Here is a 27,301-nt window from a genome sequence, read left to right as displayed (position 1 = left end):
GTAACGGCAGACGACACGGAACCCTCTGTCGCAACGATACGACAGAAGAGCCGATAGCGTTTCGTCGTGTTTGCTCGAGAGGTTAGCGCCACCACTTTATCATATCGTCTCGACACCATCGGACGCGCGTTCCTACCTGTGCTTTTTCTCTCGCGCCGAGTTTCACCCTCTTTTCCCCCTCCGGGAACCGTCATCGTTATTATCATCGTGAAACAGAGAATCGTTTCGACACGAGACGCATTCGACGCGATAAAAACCGCGGCTGGCGACGAATCTAGTCGACACAATTAACGCCCAGGAATTTCCTCGATAACGGGGCTACTGTGCTGCAATCAGAGATCGTTCTACCTTCGAGATAACAAATGATTAACATTTTTCCGTTCTCAAGATAATCGGTTAGGAAATTTCGGCTTAGTACAATGTGAACCATATGTTTATGTGTTTTGCTCAAATTCGAACTACACTATCGTTCATAAGTATCCGGACACTTGGTTTCGTTACATAAAACATAGTTGAACTTTGTACGAAAGGTATTCAGGGTTATCATATCATTTGTAATAATTATTATTATCTTTTTTGAAGTGTCATAACGTAATAGAATTAATTTTTAAGTACAAATTATACAACGAAAGTGTGAAAGTAAAATTCATGTCCAGAAGTACAAAGTCCAAACTTGTGAATCTAATGAAACGCTTTCGATTCTAAAAAAAATTTTAATTTCTACTGTGTTTCATTTCTATGGCGCAGAACGTATTCAGAGGGTTCTTCGATATGATTCAAGTGTTTGTAAACTGTTGGTAGATGTTTAGGTTCCCTCAATGGAGATAAGAATGGAGGTAACGCTACGCACTCGACAGTTTCGGTTTAGTTCGTCTGTAGCTTCTTTTCCATCGAGCTACGAGTTCCAAACGAAAATTATTAATCGAAAAACGTTCCAATATTCTGACCTTCGCAGAAAAAAAATCGATTTTAGTTACTGTTGCAGATACTTCAATAACTTTCATGCAACGCGAATGCATATTTCACTTGCGTCCGGATACTTATGGACGGTAGTGTATGTACCCTGTTCAGAGTCTTGATTTTGAACATCAATAATTCTGAACCCTCAAAGTGTCCATCTGAAACTCAAGAGTGCTATTGTCATTAAATATACTCCGTTAACTCTGTCATTCTATAGACCTATATTATACAAGAATGTAATGAAGATATAACGAATGTGTTTTGCTCAAACGTCATTCGAACTATGTACCCTGTCCAGAGTCTTGATTCTGAACATCAATGATTCTGAACTCTCAAAGTGTCCATCTGAAACTCAAGAGTGCTATTGTCAGTAAATATACTCCGTTAACTCTGTCATTCTATAGACCTATATTATACAAGAATGTAATGAAGATATAACGAATGTGTTTTGCTCAAACGTCATTCGAACTATGTACCCTGTCCAGAGTCTTGATTCTGAACATCAATGATTCTGAACTCTCAAAGTGTCCATCTGAAACTCTCGAGAGTACCATTGTCAGTAAATATACTCCGTTAACTTTGTCCTATAACTATAGACCTATATTATACAAGAATGTAATGAAGATATAACGAATACACAAATATGCGAATACATTTAGAATGTTCATGGAACCCCATGTAATGACAAAAGCATCCACCTTGCTCGGTAGCCTACGTGACCAACACAGGGACCTCCCTTCCATACAACTTTCTTTCGTCCTATAACGGCAAGTCTAAGTTGAACAAAAATAGCATTGTCTAATGTCTGAGTCACAATTGGCCTTAACCATCAGGCGTTCAAGGGTTAATACACCATTGTGAGAATCGGCGTTGTTCGACGACTGAGATCTAGCACCGGTAGACCGGTTAGAGCTGCAATTCTATCGACGGCAGGCTAGTTTCTCATCGACGAATCGCATTAGCCTGTCTATACAGGAAATCGAATATTCCGTGGACGAGTACGGGGAGCCGGATGTCGCGTTCGATCGAACGCGATCGACCGAGACGCTCTCGGTGGCGCGAGTTGAAGCAATAAGTGAAGAAAGGTCTGTCACAGCGATCGTGCCCTAGGAACTTTAGGAATCCTAGGAACCGTAAGTAACCGTGTGCCGTAGTTTAGGGACAAACGGAATGGAGAGTTGTTTGGAAAATTCGTATGAACTTTTAGATATTTAGGTATTTAGGGGTTTTAGGTATATGAAAATGTTAAGTTTCAGGGATTTGACGATTTGAGAATTTAGCGAATTGATCACTCGAAATTTGGGGGTAACATTTGAAAGTTTGTGAAGCAATTTGGTGTTGTGAAAATTTACCAAATTTACAACGTAAAATATGAAATTTTGAAATTGAGAAAGGGTTTAAATTTGCTCCCGAGGAAGTCTGCGAAAACATTAGTACAACAGGCTTCCAGTGAATAGGCGCAGCTCGGGACGGCAGGAAACTGCGGAAAAACAAACGAGAAGACACGAGCTTGGAAAACACGGAATATGATGGTTGTGATACGGGTGTGTGCATAGACGAAACGTAGGCTCGTAACTGATAGTAAAAGCTACAATTCCACGTGGAAAAATTTACAATGAACTTTATTTCAAAAACTTTGAAAGCTTCCGATATTGTTCAAACATTTAAAAATTTACCACCTAGAAAGTAGTGTTTACACCATTTTATCGAAGCCTACCTCTACCATATCTATCTCGAATTAATCCAAAAGTCGATGAAACAAAATGCCACATAAAATCTCAGTTTTTCCAGCAGTATAATGAAACAAGAGTGAATGTCAAAGGTGGGTTAGAGAATATGGAGGGGGTAAAAGGGAGTCCTTTGATGTTTCGACGTACAAAGTCGCGTTCTCGAGGTGGTCCCGACAGTGGGAGGCCACAATGGCCACATGGAGTCCTACAAGGTGCTACGTTCGCATCGTTCGCCATACTCAATTATCATATTGGGTCTGGGACCAGTTCCGTTCACCCTTGCACCCCCCTGGCGTCTATCTCTCCTTCCTTCTATCTAGTTCTCCTTTCTTCTCCCACCGGTAGTCTATCCTTCAATTTTCTTCTCCTACCTACCTCCCTTCCTGTGCTCCTCGTCCCTCGCGTTTCTTTTCACTCGTGTTCCTTCGCTTTCCTCCTCGTCGAACTTACCCTTTACTCGCGTATTCATTCTCGTGGCTCTCTCTTCGGGATCTATTGTCGGCCGGCCGCTAGCATAATGCATCTTAAACGGCGGCGCCTCAAAGATCGACGCCTCTGGTTGGCCTCTTCGGAATTCTTCAATATAAATTAGATCCTCGAACGGGGATTCTAGATCGACGCGACCGGACGCTCGGGGCTGCAGGGCTCGCGGCAAAGGGCGCGGGGGGCCCAGGGACTCATGTATTTATTTATCTATGCGATCGAATATTGGAATATATTTTTTCCCGCGCCTCTCGCCCCTCTGACCTCTTTACACGGCCTCGAACCACCGTCCAACTTCCTCCAACCTTTTTCCCACGTCCCGTCGATACCTCGTCTGCTAAGCTGTTTGAATGCTAACTTCCCTTTCATTCTTTCGTTTTTCTTTTCGTTACCGATATAACGAGCTAACTCGTCACGAATATTTGATGACCGGCCAGAAACTACGGTGGAGGGTCCGATTATTTATGAACATTCAGAAATTACCGCTCGGCTGGAGCTCGCCCATGAATGGCATTGAACATGTATTTATAATCATACTCTTTCTTTTATTTCAATAGAATGTTAATCTTCTACTAATTCGACGCTATCAAATGGCATTTTAGTACTCTTAAATTAACGTCTTAAATTTTTATTTGTAATTAATACAGTTTGTCGTAATTAACAAAATGACCTCTAACATTATCGATATCCCATCAAGTCATTTACAATAATTACTCGAAACATACCTAATTAAAATTCATATGTATCTAAAAAACTATACGTGCAAAAAAAACTGTTGATTATTAATTTAGAAATAAATAATTGTACATTCGTGCTTGGAGAAGTTGAGACACCTTTTGCCGATTAACAGACCCTTCTCGTGCGGCGTACAATAAAGGGAAAAGAATTCGTGGCGTTAATTGGAGTAACGTCCTCGATCGAGCGAGCCGATTAGACGCGTTACACGTCCCCACGAATTTTCGTGTGTTTTCACGACGATCCAAACGGTTTCCTGGAAGAAAGTTGCCACCGCCTACGCGCGAAGGGGTGCGATCGATCGATTCACATCCTCTGAACGTGGCGAGTCCGCGTATACGGGCCGCGGTGTCTCGTTTCCTCCTGCATGGCCTGATCCCGCTTCGACCACCGTCATTGACGGCGAGGTAGGGACGTGTAGAAACGACGCTCGCACGCGAACAAGCGATCTAACGTTTCCTCGGCACGAGATCCATTCATTCGCAGTCGCGAACAGGGGTCGCATGCACCCCATAGATATTCCAGGCGGTCTGAGAAATCGGTTTCGGAACACGTGCACTACCCTGCAAATTTATAATCCGTAAAGATACAAAATTCGAGAAAATAAGGATGAATATTCGCTGAGGAAGTTTCAGATACGCAAGTTTAAGTACTGAAACACTTTGGAAAACTTCCCCATCTCCGAATCCACTTACAATCCTTTCTCTGTTGGAAAGAAAGGCGTTGCGGAGGAAATAAACGGTTGAACGGGTTAAAACGCGTAGCGGCGTGTGGATCCAGCCGCTGGTTGCGTATTTGTTTACGGTGGCGCCGTTTCGATTATGGCTTTATCGTCGTATTTATAAACACGCGTACACCGTCGTGGAACGGTGGCCGTTCCTCGTATCCGTCGCTTGTGCGTCGATAAAAGAGCGAGCGTGGAGGAGGATAAAGAGGGCCAGCGCGCGAACAGAGAGAGACAGCGAGGAAACTGGCATACGAGGAGGAGGCAAAGCCGGGTGTAAGTACAAAGCGGGGCTAAGCGAGCGAAAGAAAGGAAGAGGGTACGCGCCGAGAGGAAAGGAGAGTACCGTGGCGCGTAGAGAAGCCCACACGAGTCTGGCCGGATACTCATACTTCCGGTCCTACACATGGCCGTGTCTTCTGTCTCGCTTTGTCGCGCTATCGCTCGCCCGTTCCCTCTTCGCCTTCTCGCGACACATTAGCGTGTACGCGTACGGTTAGAACGACGTACACACGCACTCTAACACCAGTCCGTTCTCTCCCCCTCCGTATGTGGCCACGCACAAAGATACCAACGAACGTCACACGCGACTTACGCCGTCTGACGCTCGTACGCGAGCGTCTCTTGGTGTTCGTGCTTCTCCTGTGTGACGTCACCGACATTGGCGTAACTGGGGAAGGGTTGGGGGTTGACACGCTTGGAATTTGGCGATATAATTAGTGGAGGTGTATAGGAGGATATTACAGTTCTCAAACACCTGGTAATGGTATGATCTGATGCATCGAAGTCAATGTATGTCAAATTAATCGGGTTATTTTGTTAGCTTCATTTAGGTTACAGAACATACTGTTAACCCTTTGCGCTTCAGAGGTGACTCTCAGTCACCATTTTATTTAGTACAATAATTTGAAATAAGCATTTTTTAACTGATTCTATAATATGACACGTGTGATGTATAAACATAATGAAGCAAACAATAGTGGAAATTATTAGTAGAGAAATAAAAAAATTCATTTAACTTTTTAACTAAGTTTTAAAGTTGCTGTTTGCAAACAGTTAAATTACCTTCGAGTGTAAAGGGTTAAATTAGATATTAGATTAAGTTATATCATGGTTTCATTGATCATGTTCGAATATAGTCAGGTATGATTGAGTCGGTTCTGATTGCCTATGTAGTAGGAAACTCATACCACCTTCGGTTAGTTTAAGTTCAGCTATAAACTCAGCAAAGTTACGATTTATTATTGAAGCTTCCATTAGGTTCAACCGAGTCAAGTATTATTGACTATTGGGTTAAATCGTCGAGATCTTCCAGGTTGCAGTCCACTGCAATATAACGCATGGAAGTCGGTCTCTCTTGCGAAAAGCTAGCTACGCCACTGTGCACCCTCGTCCGCAAGCACGCACAAAGAGAAACACGCCTCACACGCGTGCACCGAGTCATTCACCAGAGAGTTTCGTCGTCGAAGTTCGTAGCCTCCGACGATCTCGCTGCGTCGCGTCGGCCCGAAATCCGTTCCTGGGAAAAAGAAGGAACTCGACCCGGTGGAAGGAGAAGGAACCGACCGGGTCTGGTCGCAGAGACAAATTAACGGCTGGGGGTTTCCGTTGGTCGTCGGACGCATTTCGATGAGACAGATTTAGACGGGAGGAAAAAGTGGGTGTAGGGGATTACGTGGCCTGTTTACAGAGAGAACCAACGGCTCGTGTCACGGAGAAAGAAAGAAAGAAAGAAGGGAAGAGACGCGGTCGTGGGAGAAGGAAGGAGAGGAAGCAGCAGTAGTAGCAAGCATAAGGAAGGCGAACCGAAGAGAGGAAGAGAGAGAGAACGTGGCGGCCACCAATTTGAGAATCGGCGACGACCCTGGGCATCGACGACTTCCGGTGGTTCCGTTGACCCCGTACAAGTTCGTCGCTACGAACTCGCGCCGCTCCGCGCAGAAACAAGCGGACGCCTATTCGCGAGCACATTGGCCGCGACCGAAGAGGAGGGTTTATCCGTCGCGTTTCTTGCCGCTCCCTTTCTTTCCTCCATGCTCCAGGAGCCGGCGATGAATCGGGAACGAACTTAGTCCCTATATTCGGGAGGCCTGGGTTTGACCTATGACAAATTACAATTGTTAGGAGAAATTTAGATCCTTTAGGAACACGTGAAAAAATTAAAGAATTCGTAAGGTTTGAAATTGGACAATTTTGCAATTTGTAAATTGACTCTTGAACATTCGGAAATTATGAAAATTACAAATTAATTTAACGAAAAGGAAATTATTGACTTCGAGAATTTGGGAATTTGCTAATTCCATGATCAGAAAGTTTGCAAGATCTCGGAGAATACACGGGTCAAAGAAGACCCCACATCCGATATCTTGTAAGCCAGCTGCAGTAGCTCAAAACAAGGATCCCCCTGGAGCGTAAAAATACCTCCGGTGCTCGTATTCCGAAGGAAAGCGTGGAAAGATCGAGAAAGAGAGTCGGTGTCGACGAACGATCGATCGAATCGTCGATGCAGGCCGCAAAGCGACGACGCTAGTTAGCGGATGTAAAAAGGCGTGCAGGATACGGCGGGTCGCGAGGATGGGTGGCGAGGGAGGCCGTATTAGTCGCAGGAAGGGTGACGACGAGGAAGAAAAGAGGAAGGAGCGGCAACGAAGAAGGCGAGCGAGTGCGCACGCGCGCGCTACGTGTCCGCCACTTTATGAATGCACGCCGCAAACGTGCGCGTCGCGTCGTCGTACGTACGCGCTCGACACGGTACATTCATACGGCCCGTGAACGTAGCCGTTCTGTCGTAGCGCGTAGTAAGCGTGCTCGCTGCTCACGCTCCCGCCCCACCGCCCCGAGTGTGCGCTAAGCGTACCAGCGTACGCCCCACGGCCCCCGAGGGCCGTTTACTTCCACACCAGTTTCTCTGTCTCCCGATTCCTTCGATCGTTCCCGTTTTACACGATATTCCAAATTGCAATCACCATTCGACATACACCTTTTCAGCGTCTCTTTAACACTAGAACTACCAAACCGGTCAAATGACCGCTCCACAAATTTCTTATTATAAGGTGCACATTTTGTTAGAATACATTTCTTAAAATCAGCATTGATTTCCATCAAGATGAAGAATAAACGTGTGTGCTAATTTATGTTTCGTCGTTTGTATATTTATTCTTTAACTTCATTTTTAATTTCAAAGTAAGTGTACATTATATGTCGGTAGGTTTAGTGTTAACCCCTTGCACTATTCTGATGAGTCTCGTGACGACTCGTATCTCGGTCATGATCAATTTTATTCAAGTTTTTAATACGCTTCAGTTTGGAGTTCATAGTATAATTTGCATAGTCAATAATTGAATAACATATTTCAATTTTTGTGTCTGTTTTAATATTGTAGCTATAATTAGTCAGTTCTGACTGACGCACTGACAAATAAGTCATAGTGCAAGGGGTTAATCCTTTCGAACCCTCTACACATTCTCTGTAACGCTTTTCAACTCTGACAATTTTGAAATATTTGGACATTCAGATGTTTGGCAATATCAGGACTTCGAAAGAGACATTTGAGAAACAGTATCATTTCGAAGTTCGAGCAATTAGTTACAACACTTGTAAATATGATACATAATGCGGAATAGAAACTGTAGTTACATATTTCATTACTTGATGACAATTTATGATTCTTTGAATATGAAGATTTAAACTCGGGTTCTCTCATGAACTCACAACAAATCCTTCATAAAGTTATACATGAAATTACTTCTAAATTGTATGGAATTACAGTAGAATCATATATTTCATAATATCTACAAAATGACCAACCTAATTATCAACCAACCTAACGCATCTCCATATAAAATAAACGAACACAGCTCCTAAATTCGTTTCCTGTCTCGTTACCCAATTTTCCCCGAATTCCACCGAATTATCACGTTTCGTGTATCTCGAAGATAAAGCAGAGCGTCGCGTTTAAAAAACATTGAATGAAACGTTTTCGGTGGAAACAAAGTCGAGTCGAGTTCACAAATCACCGAGCGTATCCACGGCTGCGAGTATCGACGTAACAATAACTGCACGCGTTTACACACATACACATCTGGCATTAATTTGCAGCCTGTAATGCATTGGTCGTCCCACTCGTTCCCTTCTCCATGTTTTTTCTCTCTCTATCTCGTGCAGACACCGCCTCCGTGTCGTGTAATAATTGCACTCATTAACATTTTTCTCCGGTTCATTCACCGAAACTGGTACCATAGACCCTCGATTCTCGCCGCGCAAATTACGATGTCACTGTGACGACGAATCGGCTAATTAGTCGCGGAAACCGAGGGTTTCCGGTCAACTTGAACTTTGTGTTCCTTCATATTTTATGGTGGTCGTTTATCGTTCTTGTCGGGTAATATCCATCATCGTTCGCTATCGGATGGTTCATTGATAAAGACAGAGAAGAATGGGTGTAAAAGATAGGAAGATAGATAGGGTGAAACTAGGGGAAACCTGAGAGATTGGGATGAAGAGTCGAGATATATAATTTTTACATTGACACTCTCAGAGTTACAGATTTCAGAATTTTTATATTTTGTAAACTTCCATATGTGTCACGCTTCCAAAGTCTAAGGTGCAGTGGTAGCTGAAGTACTAGAACTGTAAAAGGGTGTTAAAAGTCGCAAGCAAAGGTAGAATGGAAGAGTTTAGTATAATAGCTGCAGTCTAGGTAGAATATGAATAAAGAATCGAACTTAGAGCCTAGAAGAGCTAAGAGCTCCCTATATGATCTCCCCTAAAACTGGTACATCACCCACATACTGCCCACGTTTGCCCTCCATTTGTAAATCGTATAAACCCTCGTCGTGAACCACCCCCGCGAAATCTGTGGTCGCAGGAAATCTGGCTGCTCCAGCTGGTTCGCGTCAGCTCGTGCTACGAACGATAATTGCGCTCACGCAACTCGGCTCATTGACGCCCTTCTTTTCCTACCCTCGTCATCCGCGCGGTCCATTCATCGGCTCCGTGGAGCTCGCGTCGCGTCGCTCGAACGAGGATGTCTATTTGTGCATGCCTCGGTTAGGAGCGGAGGATGCGGCGGATGGGGAAGAAAGAGAGGGTTCCAGAAGTCAGATGGAAGGAAGGACGCCACGCATAAATATGCGTAGAAGCTGGAATGTCAGAAGAGGAGCGGCGAGGGAGGAGGAATTTCCTGTTGTGAACCGTCTTCGGATGCATCTGCCGCTAACCTCTTAAGCCCGAGCCACGCGTGCGAGTACCAATTAAGGCGCCACGGCTCGTCGTGATTGGACCCACGCCATCTTTACGTATCCCTTCTCCCTGCGTCTGTTTTCGGTTCCCTTATCATAACGCCGCGCGTTTCGAACACCAGCTCCGTTTTAAACCGGCGTTTCGTAACGGCCGCGCCTTCGATTTCCGCTTCGCCTCCGGGAAATTATTCTAACTCGCTTCGACTTAATTTTTCAGCGTTCCGCCTTTCCATCAGCTCTGGTGTACATTCTCATCACTTTTTCAATGTGCTCGCAATAGTGAAATGATTAATTTATCGTTGCAAGAGCATGTAAGACGAGTATCTATACTTCATTTGCTTATGGAAAGAGTTCTTTTGAATTGATCATATTTTGCTCAAACCCTTGGTAACTAATATTGAAATGAGTAAGGAAAGGTGAAGTGTTAAGTATATTTTGGGTTCAGAGTTTTATGATTGTGCAAACTGTAATTGATATTAAGTTCCAGACTCACCCATGCTACTAACATGATTTTAGTTAGTTGTGCCTGAACTATAATGCACGTCAGGAGTGTGACACGATATTATAAGCAAAAAGGATGGTTTGGTTTTTATTTTCTTCAAATAAAAATGGCGTTGAACGCCATTTGCCTCAAGTAAAAAGGATATCTCTAGACTTTCCCCAGCTCGAATAGGTATTATCTTATTTCCCTTAAAGAAACCATCGAATTTATCGCGAATGGTGGAGAAATACGCGTCATTTCGAAATCCGAGATGGTGGCGGGCATTCGTCTTTCCTTTTGGGCGCGGATGGGTATCGTTGTTGCCTTAAGTGGCCCGGTGTGTCAGGTGGAGGAACTCTGGCACGGAAAGGGGAAAGAACCCGAAAGGGGAGAGTGACACGGCTCGCGCCGTCGTGATTCATCGAGCGAATCTCTCTCCATTCGTCGACTACGCGTCCCACGGATAAATCTTTTCTCCGCGTTGCTGTCTAAACATTTTCTTCGTCGGCTTCCTTGACGAGCTGGTCCGAGTAAACGGTGAAACGCACGGCATCGCTATCGATCCAGAAAGGAACGGACTCGTGTAATTAAAAAGTACACGGTGGCTTGAGAAAGAGGACGCGGTGCAAAGTGACGCACGCGGGCGTACGCGCGCATTCCGTCACGTTTCCGTGTCTCTTTATAGGTTAGGTGCGCCTCCGCGATCTCTCGCATGGGCGTCGCCTCGACGTTTCGTTTACTACGTATTGCCGTAATTAGGTAACCGAGAAACATGTTACCGCCCCCCGCACACACAAATTATGGGTTCAACCCACTTCAAACTCAAGGACGTTAGTCTTACTTTGCATCAGAGATTTTCTATTTCTTCCAGATGCATTTCCTGAAGTTTGAAACCCCGAATCTTCAGTTTGTACAATTTACAAAATCTTAACTCTCCAAAGTTCCCGAACATCAAAATGTCTAAGTCTCCACTTTCAAGATTGTATAAAGTCACTTGTTCATATCGCTCATAAAGGTCGTTAGTCTTACTTTGCATCAAAGATTTTCTATTTCTTCCAGATGCATTTCCTGAAGTTTCAAACCTCGAATCTTCAGTTGGAATAATTTACAAAATCTTAATTCTCCAAAGTTTCCAAACATCAAAATGTCTAAGTCTCAATTTCAAGATTGTATAAAGTCACTTGTTCATATCGCTCATAAAGAACGTTGGTCTTACCCTGCGTCAGAGATTTTCTATTTCTTCCAGATGCATTTCCTGAAGTTTGAAACCCCGAATCTTCAGTTTGTACAACTTACAAAATCTTAACTCTCCAAAGTTCCCAAATATCAAAATGTCTAAGTCTCCACTTTCAAGCTTTTCTGAAGTCACTTGTTCATATCGCTCATAAAGCCATCACTACCGAATCTAGAAAAATGATGTCCTCTACATAAATACGCCAATGTACAAAAGAAATTTCGTTGAGCAGAGAAAGCAACATCTTAGTGGGCGCACATAGTTGATCGAAATGTAAATTGCACGTTTAAAGCGGAGTTGATTATTAAAGCTTTGCCCGGCACACGATTGCCGGCCGGAGTATACCGTACCTTTCGGTACATTCGCAAATTATACACACGATCTCTCTCCCTCTCGCTGTTGGCAAGCATCGTCTGAAACGTGGCTCGATCAGCCGTGACGACAAACTTGCAACTCTCGGTTCCGCCTTCGGGCCAACTTATCTCGGGTATATCGCGAGCGAGATTCGTGCATCGCGGCCGACTTTCTGTTTCCGCCTCGGAGAACACCGGAGAAAAAATAAAGCCTGTGACCGTAGAATCATCGGAAGAATGATTAACCGAAAAAGTGGCGCTTCCGTTCTGGGTCACACGAATCTACATTGCGATATTTTGTTATTAGGTCAGGTTACATTGCGCTGAATTATGGTTTAGGCTAAGTTGCGGTTATGTAAGGTTGTGTTGGACAAAGTGTAGATAACAAGATGAAGGTGTATTGTAGGTTTGTAAAGGATCATAAAGTTCTAACAGATACTTGTATACAATTTACATTGTAGCTACAAGCTTTTATTGTGTCGAATCGTTGGGTGTAATTTAAGTCGGCCTTAAATCGTGACGATTAACAGATTGAACCAGATCGATGTTTAATTTGCATTAGAGAGTAAGAGTACCGCCTTCTATCGGTCCCTGGTGAAACAATCGGAGCACAATAGGTCCGCGTTATTTATAACCGTTATTATTGCCGTGTAAATCGATCGATTCGAAGCGGATTACCGGAGCGCGTTCAATTGCAATCGGATCGATGGTTCGAACCGCGTGCAACAGGGAACGCGATTACGGGAAACTGTAATAACCTTTTACTGGGTAACGAGACGCACGGAGCTTATTCAGCGAGGTCAATTCACGAGGTCCTAGAACTCGGGACACGTCGCGATCCTCGCTACACCACTGACCTTAATAACTCTCCTACGTTCCTAGCGTACCTCGATGATGACGATAGACAAGGTCTACCGTCTAGCACAGGCAAACTGTGCGCATCAAATACATACAGTCTCTCTCTCTCTCCTGTTTCTTTCCTTTTTACGCATCTATCTTCGGATCTTTCTTCCTCGTGTGTCTCTTTCTGCGTACGAGCACACCTTACGGTCGTTCACACGAGCGCGACCGATGGAATGCACGCCGTTGTACACATACAAGCGAGCGTGCGTGTCCGTGCCGAGGAACCGTTAATGAATCTTGCAGTTCTTAGACCGCCCGTGCGCGTCCCGGCGAGAAGGAACAGCCTAATGGGACGATCACTCGTATCGAATGTTTCTCTCTTTACACCCTTATTGCTAACTGTGTTTTGGAAAACAAGTCGGTCATTTGCAATCCATCTAATGCAAAAACGAATTAGCGAACGATCTAAACATCAGATGTCGTAACCTCGAAACTGTTTACCACGCGTTATCGCCTTTGTACCCAGGATGAAACCTATGTTAATCATCCGATTCGACAATTCGTCCAAAATTGGTGGTACAGCAGAAAGAACGTTCGTGTGCGTGAGAGTCAACTTTCACGTTTCGTTCATGCAAACGCTCCATGATGTACCACCCACGACGTTGCCCCCGTTCCATGAAAGAAAGGAAATGTTGATCCTCGATGCACGCGGCCTTCGACCGCTCTCCACTTGCCGCTTTTACTCGGTAAGAAAAACTAGACGAGAGCCGAGGTCGCATTTCGGCGAAACGGTCTGCCTGCTTTTCCCACACGACACACACAGACCCCGTAACTTTTCTCTTTCTTCTCCCCGCGGCGCGGACCTAAACCGATAACCAGTTTCTCTCCCAATTTCATCGACGGTATTTACGAGCCTCGTTCCTCGCGTTCCGTCGTTTTTCTCATGAAAAAACACATGACATCGGTATGTGTTCGTCACTCGGGTAAACACTTGTATCTAATCAATGGCCGGTCAGCTTGCGACAGAACGCGCGCGGGTGCGTCGTTTTATCGCGTGACGCGTGAAAATCTCTTGCGGTACGAAGTGGAGGGAAGAAAGTTTTCTTTAAAATATTTCGAATTTTCGCCCCATTCGTCAGATAATTAGGATAGAGAAATTGAAATTTTGTCAGTTTTCGAGAAACGAGTATGAAAGACCCTATACGTGTCTGAACTAATTCCAGCACCAATGAATATATTTAAATAAAAGAGTTATCAAGCACAGTAATCTTAGTGACCATCTTGAAGATATTTTCTCCATATCGAATTATCGGAAATCTCGCGATATTATCGATAAGAATATCGATGGTCACACCTCAAGACGGGACACGTTGCTCGACAGGGTCCAAAAAGCCCGGTGACGGTGGCAGGCGAGAGAGAACCACCACGATCGGTACGTGGTTACAGGTCTGTTTGGCGGCGAGCGGTGGCGGTCCACTTCTGAGAACTAACGGGTCTGTTTCGTCCCCTCTCTGGATCCCTTTTCTCCCCCTCGCTACGTCCCTGGCCCTTCGGTTCCTTACCACCCGCGGCAACGCATCGCGTACGCGTCCAGTCGGCTAGTGTCGTGTGGGTGCGTGCATTGCGCATGCGTGAGTGCGTGTTGGCGAGCGCGAACGCGAGCGCGCATCGTGCGCAGCGGCGTGTGCGCAGCCCACGTCTGCGCAGCCTATGTCTGCGCATCGCCGTGAGCATGACGCGCCAGCGATCACTCTCAGTGTGGTACGAGCCGTGCCGCGGTACGGTTGTATTTTTATATCGTCGAGTGCGCGTCGCTCTTTCTTCGTTGTTCACGGCCATGGAACGCGGTACGCGTGTGCGCGAGTGTCTGCTCGGACTGGATAAACATCCCGTGCGGTTGGTGTCAAGGGCGAAGACGTTCGGGGCACATGTACGTAACAGGGTTCGCGGTTGTTTGTATACAAAGAGCGTTGGCCGTGCGTCCTCGGGACACGAAAAAAGGGATGCGTATCAGTGCGTCGACGGTGTTTAACGGAAATCGAACACGTGGCTGGAACAGGCCAGAATGGTTTGTAACAACGAAAACTCGATGGCGGAACCTTTGACCGGAAATCGCACTACCGGTTTCTCTTCTCGAGAACGAACGCTTTTATTCGTAACGTCGAGATGGAATTCTCGGAACAACGGAAACGTTCTCGATTTCGTGCAGAGCGTGAATAAGAATCTTGGACGAAACGATGGCACACACTCGTAATATATCGTTCGTCGAAGAAAACAAAAGAGTCGGAGGAGAAGAAAAATCGTACGAGGGTAAAGAGAATCGCGAGGAAAGCCGAGATAGCCGTACACGCCCCCGAAAAACGCATTAAAGGAGTAACGACGAGCAACGTGGCTTTAACCGGTAATTGGACCATTCTTTTTGCCATTGAGGTAGTAATGGCCCTTGTAGCGTGGTCACGCTACACTACGGTGCGCCATAGTACTATAGAGACTTCCGGCCCGCCGCAGGAAGTGAGACACACGTGTTCAGGCGTATGTGTTCCCATAATACGGGCCTCGGCTCCTCCTCTACAGTGCGTCCCAAGTTCGATGGCCCATACGGGAAGCGAGCACGCCACGGATATATTACCGTTCGTTCTGGGAAACACGAGTCGAAGAAAAGTGAGCAAACGTCAACGATCGAGTGAATTCACGGACGCTACGATACATCACGCGACCAAACTACGATAAAGTATGTACACACACACATAAGCGTACACACGCAGAGAAAGAGCTGGTATTATGACCCTCCACTTTTATTTCTCTTTATACAATCTGACTTTTGCTCACTATTTTAAATTCTTCAAAATTCAGTTGGACTATTAAATATATTTATTTATTTATTATTTATATCTTCATTTTTCATATTACGTACACATGTTTATATTTGTGTTATATTACATACAGGGTGTTCCAATAAAATCTACATATACACGAATGCATAAAATATCCAACAATTATCTGAAGAATAAAGAGGGTTCACAATACTTCCTCGGTCTATACTTATCGACGACGTAACTTTCGCGAATTAATGTAAATGGAGTCGTAAAATTGCGATAGATCTCTCAAAAAAAGAGTATTCGCATTTTTTTTCTCTTAATTTGCCCGCAAGACCGTTTCTCTATAAATTCTTAAGCGAACCCACACGTGGGACATGGCGGCCTACGCGATCGCGTAAGCCTCTCTAATCGTCCCATTATTCCCACGATTTGAGGGAACACGAGCCTGTTATTTATCGACAAATTTCGTTAACCTTTCCTCGAGACAGGTCCCGTGTGCTCCAAAATTCAAATCGTACGCCCCCGTTCGCGGTTCATATCATGAATGAATTTTCGGCGTTACATTCATATTTCCTGTGCCAGCGTGCGTCTGTAACGGGGCAGCGCTGACAGCGGTTCTCATTCCGGGCTCTCAGTTTTTTTCCAAAATCCGATCGATCGAACGAAAGAATCCGTCAATACGTTACGGTAAATATAACTTCTTGCGCAACACGTGAATAATCGCTTTCAATGGCTCGCATCTGAGCGCAGCTCCTCTCTGCACAATGCGTTTCCTATTTTTCTTTCAACGACTTTCCAGTTGCGATTTGTTTCTTGTACTTTAACTTACCTTTAATCGATATGTTCATTAGTGCACATTCAAGAAGAACATGTACTCAGAATTCTTAAAATATTTAATACACGAATGTGCATACATAAATTTTGTTTATAAAGGAGACTATCAGTTTGTACATGAGCAATGACGAACTATTCTTGAAGAGGTTAACAGACAATGGTATTAACCTCTCGCTAGTAAAGGGTTAAGATTAAAGAAGAAGAACGTATCAGCAGGACGTCATACGTGTTTCCTGTTTCTCACCGTACGTTCTCACCGCGATTGCGATCTCTGATAGTTAGGTCGATCGTCGCGAATGCTGTAGGAGGCTGAGTTAAGGACACACGTGTATGGAATGTCGTTCTCGGAGCTGACTCGCTCCAATCGCGACCACCGCGTTTCGTTCCTTCTCGGGGCATGTTCCGACACTTTCGTACCTTCACATCAGTCGACATCGTGTCTCGTGTCGAACAACACTTTTATATCTCCCCCTCCCGCACAACTGTTCGCGTCAAACTATTATCAAACTTTTTTTATATACAACTCTTTCGAATATGAAGTCAGTTTCTAGCGTATCTTTTCATCAGATAAAAATTCTTTCATTAAGCAAAAAGATTCTTTTGTAAAATAATAACATTAGATGTCTCATATTCCAAGCAGAATATTTGCGAGTTCTAAAAAACTGAATTATTTATAGGATTACTTGATATATTAAAGCGAGTAAAAACGGAGGATAAGAAGCATGAAAGTTCGTCCTGAAAAGCTAGAGCACGAAGCGGTAGGACAACGAGACTCGAAGGAGAGACCTTCTTCTCAAGTTCATCGCTCCCGCGCATGTGCAAACACGAGGCATTCATGTGCCCTTTCTCCGCATTATTGTCGGCGGTCGCGCGTTAATAGGACCCTTCTCGCCCTTCTGCCGTCTCCCCTTACGAGAGACACGACGTTCCCGCCCTCCTGTGGGAAGATATACGATAGTACCTACGTTACCCACCGAGGATATCCACTCAGGCTTCCCTAACGTTCTCTTTCCTTTCGATCTCTTCTCGCGCTCTTCTACTTCCGACGATTCAAACCAGGTTAACGCGTTCATCGTTTCTTCTCAGTGCGCTATTCTCATTCCCGTAACTGGGTAACTGATCAACCTCTATTTATGATGCGGGAAAATACCGCGCGGGGAGATACGGCGCGTGGAGACATAGGAAGGTGCTCGAAGTCAGTAGACATACCATATGTGAAAATACGGAATGATAGACGCTTGAAGATAGATCATGTCGAAGTACATATACATAGTGATACGCGTGAAAATACGGCGCGTGGAGATATAGGAAGGTGCTACGCGTCGAAATCAGTAGACATACTATATGTGAAGATACGGAATGATAGACGCTTCAAGATAGATCATGTCGAAGTACATATGCATAGCGATACGTGTAAAAATACTTAGCGTAGAAAAACAGCACACGTGAAGATACGACGTGTGGAAATACGGCGCGTGGAGTTACAGCGCGCCTAAACACTACATCTGACGATCCACCACAGAGATCTATACTGCAGAGTAATCTACTACACGATGATTCATTGCGTGAATACGTAAACGCGTGTGAACCTAAACCTTCCTCCAAAATCCTAGTTACCAAAATTTTGACGCACTAGAAAGGCTACATAGAAACTAAACGTACACACACGAGGCAACAGCTGTAAGATGGTGAACCGGTGCCGTTGATTTACGAGCGACCGATTTTTCTTGCTCGTGCGTGCCGTTTCCGAGAACACCGGCCGTCTGAACGCGTCAAAAACGGCCGCGTCGCGGGTATTTCGGTCCAACAAAGCCAAGCTGATTAAATACGCGATGGTGGTTAGCGTACCGGCAATAAAAGCGTCGCGCCATTGCTCCTGTTTACGGCTGCTGCCCCGTCCTAGACTCATCCAGGCTCCTCCTAGCTTCTATTATAACGCAGCTACGAGTGCGTCCGATTGGCGTGATATTACTTCCCTTTGCGCTCGTTTGATCGAGTTTTACGAGATGTGGCGTTAAATCGCGTCGTAAAGAGAAACAGGGAATTGAAGTACCGTTGCGTACGCATGCCTTACAAGTCTCTCTGAAGGAGAATTACTCCGTAGTACAAATACCTCTGCTAATTAGACTAGTATGATATTCGGTGTTTGACCTCTAGGACTTGTGAAGGATAGTTAAGGATCTTAAACTCTCACTGTTGATAAACGAAGAGTAGCCACGAGGTTCGTGTATTTGGATCTTTTTGATTGTTCAGATACGTTAAGGGCGTCCAGGTGGCCGGTATCGCATAATCACGAAGAGAATCGCTCGTTAACTTGTTCCTAACTCCGTTTCAATTACGTACGGTTCGTAAAAGGGACTTGCGCGTCAGTCGTCGTGCGGTGACCCTCTTCTTCGTGGCTTCTCTACTTTCGCTGCTCGGTGTTGACAGTCAGTCGGCGCTGCTCGGTGCGGTTGCAACGTGGGCGGGAGGGCATGCTTCGGAGGTTGTTTCTAATAATATCAAAACAGAATTACGCGCGTTGCTGCGTGCTCCTACAAAGGGTTCTACGACATATATCGGGTTTCCAAGGATTCCGGTGCGTCATGCGACCGATTCGAATGTAGGCGCGAACGCGTCGACGCTACTTTGTTTAAATTTGCCGCGCGAACCAGGTAGCAAAGACGCATTCTTTCTATCGACATTTTTCTGCAGCTGTGTTTTCATGCAATTTATTCTCACGACGTCTAGGCACTTATAGACCGGATGACGCGATAGATGTCGCGTCATCAAAACTAGATAATTCGGACGACGATAAAAGTCTCGACGTTTAGTGTCGTGACGACAGAAGTATTTAGTGTCATAACCGTAAAACACATGCTAAGTTTAACATTTACACGATAGTAAAAGTCATGGTTTTTGTTGTTACAAAATACGACTAAACGGTGCGACATTTTTCTGTGGCCGTTCTCAAGCGGCTTAACGTCACAACATCTAGTTACATTTAAACACGTGCGACATCTAGTTTTGATGACCACAAAAGTCTCGACGTTTATTGTCATGACCGTAAATGTCACGATTTACTGTCACATAAAAATACACCTTCGGTGACACCGAATTTTGTTTTGATCGTCGTGTTACTAAACATTCATTGTGTTGAAATCACTGTGATATTATAACATCTGTAGGTGTACATTTCTTCATTTATTTAATATTAAAGTTTTGAGAAATGTCTCGAAGTAATTCTTGAAAACATGGATAATTAGAAGTTAGTTTAGTAATACTCTGGTGTTCATTTTCTGTATATTAACATTACAAATAAAATGATTAATATCTTATCTTTTTTGATACTCCGGATAACGGAACTTCCAATTAAAGTATAATCTACTTTAATTTATGTGATACAATTAACGATCGTATTAAACTGCTTTGTGCACTATCTCTATACAATAATAAAGCCAAGAAGTTGTCTGGCTGCGGCGAACGTGGTGAGATCCCCTTCCTGACTTTTGTTTACCTTTTGTTTTAGTAGATTCTTCTGCTTCGCCACAACAACAATAACAATTTTAACAGACAACTACGTAATAATACTTACACCGCCACATACATTTCTATAATATTCCTCCAAATCCAATATTATTATTTAATAATTATTATCATCATCACCATCGCTCGCTACCCACCAGACCACCAAAACTACACTACTGCTGAAGCCAAGGCTAGGCCGAAACGCATTTAATTTAATCTTAATGAGTAATTTAAAAACAGAGTCTTTTTAAACCTAATCGTCGTTGACTGAAGTAACTGGCATACTAGTGTACCCATAAGTTACGAACAGTTGTATCATAAAAATCTCATCAAACGAGCCTAAGGAGGCATAATTTTCTGCATGAGTCACGTGATGTTACACCAATATGCAAATGTTTTTGGAACATTACTTATTCCACAATAAATAAGACATTCAACGATTCAGCTATTAAATTACCAAATACTACATGCATCTTAAAAAGATTATATTTTGTTGCAAAACGTAATTCAGCTTAAATTAAGAACAATCAAATCAATAAATAAGTCGGAATAATAATTATTCAAGAATGATATCAAATTTTATTTGAAAAAAAAATCTTGCGAACAAAAATGTCCGAATTAAAAATTTTCCTTTAAACTTCAAATGAAACCTAATTGAAAATTGGAGTAGAGTGATAGAAAGTTGAAATTGATAGAATTGTGTAGCAAGTTGGTAATAAGGTAAACAGTGAAGAGGTATGACAATGTCGCGACATCGAAAGGCACGAGAGGCAGTGTCACCTGAAAGCGTGCCCTTATAGGTCGAGGAGTCGGAGCGTGGCCCTGGGGCTCGTTGTTTACGTCGCGACGACGAAGGGCCTCGAAAGGAGAAAGGGCGAGGGGGGTGTCGTGTTAGCATCGAGAGAGAAACGCGGCTCGGCCGCGGAGCATTTAGCGCAGTGGGCGCTCCCCTCCGTGTTTCTTAGCCCCGCCGCCCCCGTCCGTATCCCGTCCCTGCACCCTTTTCTCCCTCCTGGTTCCTCCGGGTCCGGTGCAACGAGGACGAGCCGCGCGTTGCCCCCGGAGTGCATGCACAACGAGGACAGACGAAGCGTGTCTGAGTCGCTGGCCGCCATGACAGAGCGGAATGCATGAGAACGCAGAGCTACTGACCCTCTTGTCCTCCCCTTCGCCCCTCTCTTTCTCTCTGTCGCTCCCCTCTCGGGCCAACGTCTTCGTTCCTCTCCCGCGTTCCATTCTTCTCTCTCTCTCTGTCGTCCGCGTACCCCCCGGCTCTCTAACCCTTTAATCTCCATATCAATCCACTCGCCGAAACTGGAGTGGAGTGTGTCTTTAAGCGCGCCGATTTGGAATTTTTTTCGACCCCGTCGTTCATCATCGACGGTGAGAACGCTTTTCCTCGTGGCGTTACGACACCCGGGACATTGAACCGTTCTTGCGAAAACACACTCGAGGGCAATTAACCCTTTCGCACGGAGGAGCTCCTCGATGGAATGCTCTGCGACGCTGCTGCGTGGAATCATAGTCATGTTTAACCCGTTAGGGTCGATTACGATAAATAGGATTAGAATCTAGGGGTACAGGTATCGTGGTAGTGATCTGTATAAGTTTGTATCGAGGGATGTAGAAATATGAAGTATTGAGTCACGCGTTACGTTGCCAGGCGTTGTCACTAACGTGGCTTTCGCATAGTACTATTCACACACAGTTTACCCGTTCTAAGCGTAGTAGTCTATGCGTTCTATGGTTCGCGCGTATAAGTCTCCATGTACAGTTCATCATCTACATATTCTAAAACTCACATCATGTATTTCTCATGTGTGATACAGCTCACATGTTGTATAGCTATACTATTTCTTTGTCTAATCCATACGTCGCATTACCACGCTACCCCACTGGCTATATCACAGCATTATGCAGCTAATTTTCCCTTCGCTGTTCAACAGCCTACAATCCACGCTATTCCTCGATTTCAGCAATGTTATAAATATTAATGCTATTAATTGAGTGTGACGCACACCAATAGCGTCCGTAACAAACGCATTAAATACGTACGCATTATATACGTACATAAGTAGAGCCACTGTTCGAAGTGGTGGATACACGCTCTCCAAAGCGAAAGGGTTAACTAGAGTAGCGATCGCTGGAGGCGTGAATTTCATGCGGAATGTCACGTAGCAGCTAGACGCGACACGAGACACCTCCGACGAATACCGGCCCAGCATGGGAAAGCAGGAGAGTCGCCGTTCTTCGTCGTTGTCGTCGTCGTCGCCGTCGTCGTCAGGTGCTGTCGGTGAGCTAGTCGTGTGCCAATCGGTCACATAACGGTCGCACGGTCGTAACACGACCGTCGTCGCTACCGGTGGTGACGTCAAGAGATTGACGACCGAACGTGACAACGGCAATCATTCATGGGTTGGTCCGTTTCCAGGAAAACAATACTGGAACGCTTCTACATTCTATCAGATCGTCAGGCGAAACTTAACATACGATTGGCACATCGTTTCGAACCTGATTTCAGTGGCTAGCTTGAAAAATCACTGCTTCTATATTTCTCTGTTGCAATATAATACAACCGTATTCATGCGGTGTTGGGGAATTCATCCAGGAAAATATTTTTGCGAAATAACATTGAAAACATTGTTAAGAGAATTAGGATAATGTGTTGTGTCATAAATGCAGTTTCAGTTTTTATTGTATATTATGTAATGTAATAGAATAAGATATTTGAAGTGAGGGACTGCAGCACGACAGTCACTGTTCATACAGCGTAATCGATGGATTAGATAGAAAGTTCAAAATTAAAATATCGAAAAGAGCAAGGCCCACTCCGAAGAAAGCCACAAGGGTTTTGTAAGACTACGAGTTGAATTCGTACCGAAAGCGATTTCCACACCCTTGTGTGATTGTCGTTAGTCCAGAGTTCGCCTGCGACACGTCGCGCGCGTGTTTTCCTTTCTAAACGTCGACCGTGTGACGCAACCGGCGCGGCCTTGCGATCGGCGCGGATCTTAGATCGGTGTTAGCCAATGCACACGCTCGTTTTCTTATTATTCCAACGTGAAATAATGTTTCTCGTGGCATCAGCAAAGGTTAAAGAGACAGAGTCAACCGAAAGGAATTCCGGCGGCGTTTATCAGGTTCTACCACCTGCGAGTCCGCGGAGGAATTCCGCTGCGAGCGTCCTTGATCCCGTATCAGCGCGCGCGGCGAGGACTCGGCGCGGATTCGAGGCAGGGTGGAAGTTTCGAGCGCGCCTTAACGCGGAGACGGCTCTCTTCTCTCGTTGGGTCGTTGACTCTGCGTTTCTTGTTTCTTCGAATCCTGGGCCCGGTCCCCGTCCTCGTACCAGGTTTCCCTCTCCTCTCTTCGTCTCTCTCGTTCCCTCTTTCGTCCTCTCTTTCTCTCCTCTCTCCCTCTCTTTCCGACTCCGCTAAATCCCTGTCTGCGTGTTGTCGGTCCCTCTGTTTCCCTCGCCGTTCTTCCCAGCCCTGCTCCTGATGCTCTCCTTCTTCTGGCCCCGTCGTTCGTCTCTCGTTTTTCGTCGGTGCACGCGGATGCTTCTTCTACTCTCCGTTCCTGCCAGACAGTAAACAACGCCACGCCGTTCTCGGCTCCTCTTTCTCTCTCATTCATATCTCACGCGAGCGGCGTATCCCGAATTATTTGGATGCCGACGTATTTCGGCCGGCAGGAACGGGCCGTGCGCGCAACCAGCGAGACTACGCCCGAGACTGCTCCGCGTTGCTCGCGAGCCGAGCATTTTTTTCCTCCGGCTTAAACTATAAAAATACCGAGTCGACTACCGCCGGAAACGGCCCAATGCACGCTCTAGCCGCACCCGGTATCGAGACGTCAATGGGAAAAGCCAGCTTCCGGCGATCTCTTTTGGAATTCGCTTTCTTTAGACGCTGTCTGCGCTCCCAGACTTTTGTAAACTTCGTTTTCGTTTGCTTTTATTGCCATCTTTTCAACGGTTTATTTCATTACTTCTCTACGATTCTAGGTGAACTGGTCATGTTTTGATATCCGACCTTTGTTCCGAAATAGAATACATTCCCATGCGTTACATTATTATATTATCTCCGTTCTGAATGTTCACACATTCAGTTACGTTTTCATGCAAAGATACTTTCGTCCTTAAAAAATTATTTCATCTCGAAATTGCTACCGTGCCCCTTTATGAAAGCCCTTATCTTTATTGAACGATAAATAGTTTTCCGAGTAACATCGTTATCTACGATAAGTTCGAGCGTCGATAGAGTTAAGTTTAATAGAGTGAACCCTACGAAGGTGCTTAAGGTTTAAGCAATCGTAAAATCGCGATCGTCGATGAATGAAAGGGAGACGAGCTCCCTTGGTTCTCCGTTGAGCGAACACTTGGGAACTTGTTCCGTTTCGTTGGCCTGTAACGAAGAGAAAACGATTAGAATCCGTATTGGAACACCTGGCACCTATCCGCGGCGTCTTCCGAGAGTCCGTTCAACAGGTGCTCGTCCATCGGCGTCGTGTGTGAGTCGGTTGAAAAGGAAGCCGAGAGACGGAGGCAGACGCGAGGAGAAGGCGAAAGAAGTCGAAGGAGAAAAAGAAGATGCTAATTGGAGCGGCTTGTAGCGTCCAGCAGCGCGTGTTAACACGACTTCCAGGTACTCGGCTTCTCGGCTTCTTCTTCCCTCCTGGATGAATACTTTCCAGTAGGTGTGCTTCCGGCTAGAACACTACGGGACGGCCTTCATCAAAGAGCCTTTTGGAACTCTCCAATGCAAGCCGATGGAATGCACCCTCTTGCAAGGTGGTCAAGCTGTGACGAACCCCAAAATTTTCTCCAAATCGGCAAACCTTCAAACTCGTCTATTTTCCAAAATATTCAAATCAGATTCTGTAGATATTGTAGATCCTGAAATTCTTGCATTTTCAGACCTGTAGACTCTTCTATTCCTAGCTTCCCAAATCTCCAAATTCCGCTTCCATTAAAATCCCGGGAATCCCAGATCCGCATATCTACAAATTCCGATAAACATCGCCAGATTCTCTCGAATTTTTTGGAATGTGTGCATGCCAAATAGGGCGAAACTATTTCGCTTGTAATTACCCTGATTAATCCCTAATTAATCCCAACGATGTCTCTCGGGAACAGTCCATTATAAGGTGAAATGAAATGCTACTTTCCAAATTCGAGATGCTACCATGTCCATAAAACGGAGGAGAGAAAAATATTCGGTGACGCCCAGGAAAGGAAGGGAACCGCTTTTCGAGAGACTATGAATGATGTGCTCTCCCCTGTTCCCCCCTCGGCTTCTACTCCGTTTTCGACCCCACGCGCGTCGACGCGCCTCTACCTCGCTTTCTGCCACCTTTTTCTCTCATATACACCCGTTAGTCGGACGCGCTGGACAAATATTTGCTCGAATTCAGGGCGACCGCTCGTAAATTAGACGAGGAGCGGCGAGAGAGAACTCGAGGAAATTCTTCAGAGCCGTGCCCTGTTCGCTAACCTCCCGTGCATCGTTCCTCTCATTTAGGCTACACGTTTCCTCGGCTCTCGTACGCGCGTGTTCCATCTACCCGCTCGTTTAGAGGCAAGGTTTGACGATGTCTTTGGCTTTCGCCGCGACAGGAAATTAAAACGGAGTCCCTTTAAAGTAGCCTCGTTCCTTCGCGCCTCGCTTCCCTTCTAAATTCGCGATGAGTCCGTTGTTTGACTATGTTACGTACTTTAATCTCGAGATGATTAAAAGTGAGATCGTTTTGTATAGCAAGTGCTTTGAAATTTCCATACTTTTAAATTGTCAAATTTGCAATACTGTAATTCATACAATTTCGGGACATTGATGCAGCAGAGGGAGGTAACGTCCACGAACATTGGTACGTCACATGAGTCGAGTCGGTAACTGCGATTATGTGTCTGGGTATACTTGAAGAGTATCGTCTTAAATCGAGTAAGTTATCTCCGACGATCGGGTAAAAATGTCGTACTGGAAGAACGTAATCTCCTGGCGAAATGAAGAGTTTGACGACTGTTGACCGACAGAGAGGGTGGGAAACGGGCGCTATCGAAAGGGACGTTGGCCACGGACGCTGGAAGGATTCTCATAGGGCAAGATCTCGTTTGGCGCGAGGGAGACGGGCAAACGAAAGGGAGGAAGATTGAACGAGGGCGGCAGGGAGAAAGAAGCAAAGAAAGAAAGGACGATTGGTGTCCACGGAAGGAGGGGGTCGGTGAGGATCAGAAGCGTCTCCGGGTGGGGTTGTATGGGAGAGTGGTGTGTGTGTGGGGTGGGGGTGGGGGCAGTGGCGATGTCCTAGCGAAGGTCACGGCCGGGAATGCGGTTTGCGTCCGTCGGTCCAAAGTGGCGTGCCGCGTTGCAGAGCTTCGCTCTTTCTCGTTCGCTCCCGCGGGAACCTCTCGAGTTCTCGTTCTCTCCTCGTCTTCCTCCTCCTCGGCGTCTCTCTCGCACCCTCTTCGGCTTGCTGGTTCTCCCGCTCGCTCGTTCGAGCCCGCAGCGGCGCAGACTGCAGGAATGCACCAAATGCATCGCACTGACCGGTGCCTGTCCCATTCTACCGCTTCCACTTGTTTACTTCGGCCGTGCGGCACCCTCCTACCTCCTCCTCCTCGAGCCTTTCTCCTTTCGTTGCCGCTTCTTCCTCTACCGCTCCCAGGACGCCGAGAGAGGGACTAGTTTACCGCCGCAGCCTGTATCCTTTATCCTGGCGTCCAGCACCGTTCGTCGTTCCCATCGTCGCCCGTCGTCGACCTTCCGCGCGCTCCTTTCTTTCCTCGCTCCACCCCCGTGCGAACGTTCACCCCTTCGGTCCGCGTGTTTCGAGCCCGTGTCCTTCGCGGATCCTCTGTATAAGGAAGAGACCGCTGGTATGCGCTACCTTTACCGTCAAGGTTACCAGAATTCTGTTGCTTCTCGCTCTCTCTCCTCGCGGTGCCACTTTTTTCAACAGGTGTTCGACCGGACTCTCCTCCTTATTCCTCTCGATAATCGAATTAGGATACGATAAAATGCACGCTCGGACGGGGGCATTAACGGGGCGACGGCATACCACGAAACGCAGGAATTTCCTGTATCGGTCGCGGCGCGTAACGAGCCGACAGGGTGCAGGGACCTCGTAGGTTTGACGAACTCTTCCGTGGCTCTCGGCATCCCCTCGATATTCTCTGTCTCTCTGGCCCTGACCCACCCAAAGGATGCAGTCTCACCCTCCTGTACGAGGGACACGGGGTGCGCCGATGGGGAGAGCGGTCCCTGAACCTATGGAGGGTGGTTCTCGCCGAAAGAGGGTGTACCCGAAGCGGGTAATCGTATGCGCGACGCGTGTGTGCACGGAATTCGAGCGCGCTGCTT

At 45.8% G+C, this 27,301-nt stretch overlaps 1 protein-coding gene across 5 annotated transcripts in view; it reads left to right on the top strand.

Annotated features, from left to right (window-relative positions):
• The window catches only part of LOC100882740 (serine/threonine-protein phosphatase 4 regulatory subunit 1), a 165,160-nt gene that overhangs the window by 108,061 nt on the left and 29,798 nt on the right, over positions 1-27,301 (top strand). The window contains exon 1 of one of the 5 annotated variants that reach the window (XM_012288476.2): positions 14,539-15,514. The exons of the other annotated variants lie outside the window; for them this stretch is intronic. The gene's annotated coding sequence lies outside the window, so the exon portion shown is untranslated. Of the gene's footprint in view, positions 1-14,538; positions 15,515-27,301 lie in introns of those variants that run through there. 5 annotated transcript variants of the gene reach the window in all.

Source organism: Megachile rotundata, chromosome 3 (assembly GCF_050947335.1).
Source record: "Megachile rotundata isolate GNS110a chromosome 3, iyMegRotu1, whole genome shotgun sequence".
NCBI classification, from domain to species: Eukaryota; Metazoa; Arthropoda; class Insecta; order Hymenoptera; family Megachilidae; genus Megachile; species Megachile rotundata.
Note: the sequence above shows the minus strand (reverse complement) of the source record. Positions and strands in the feature narration are given on the sequence as shown.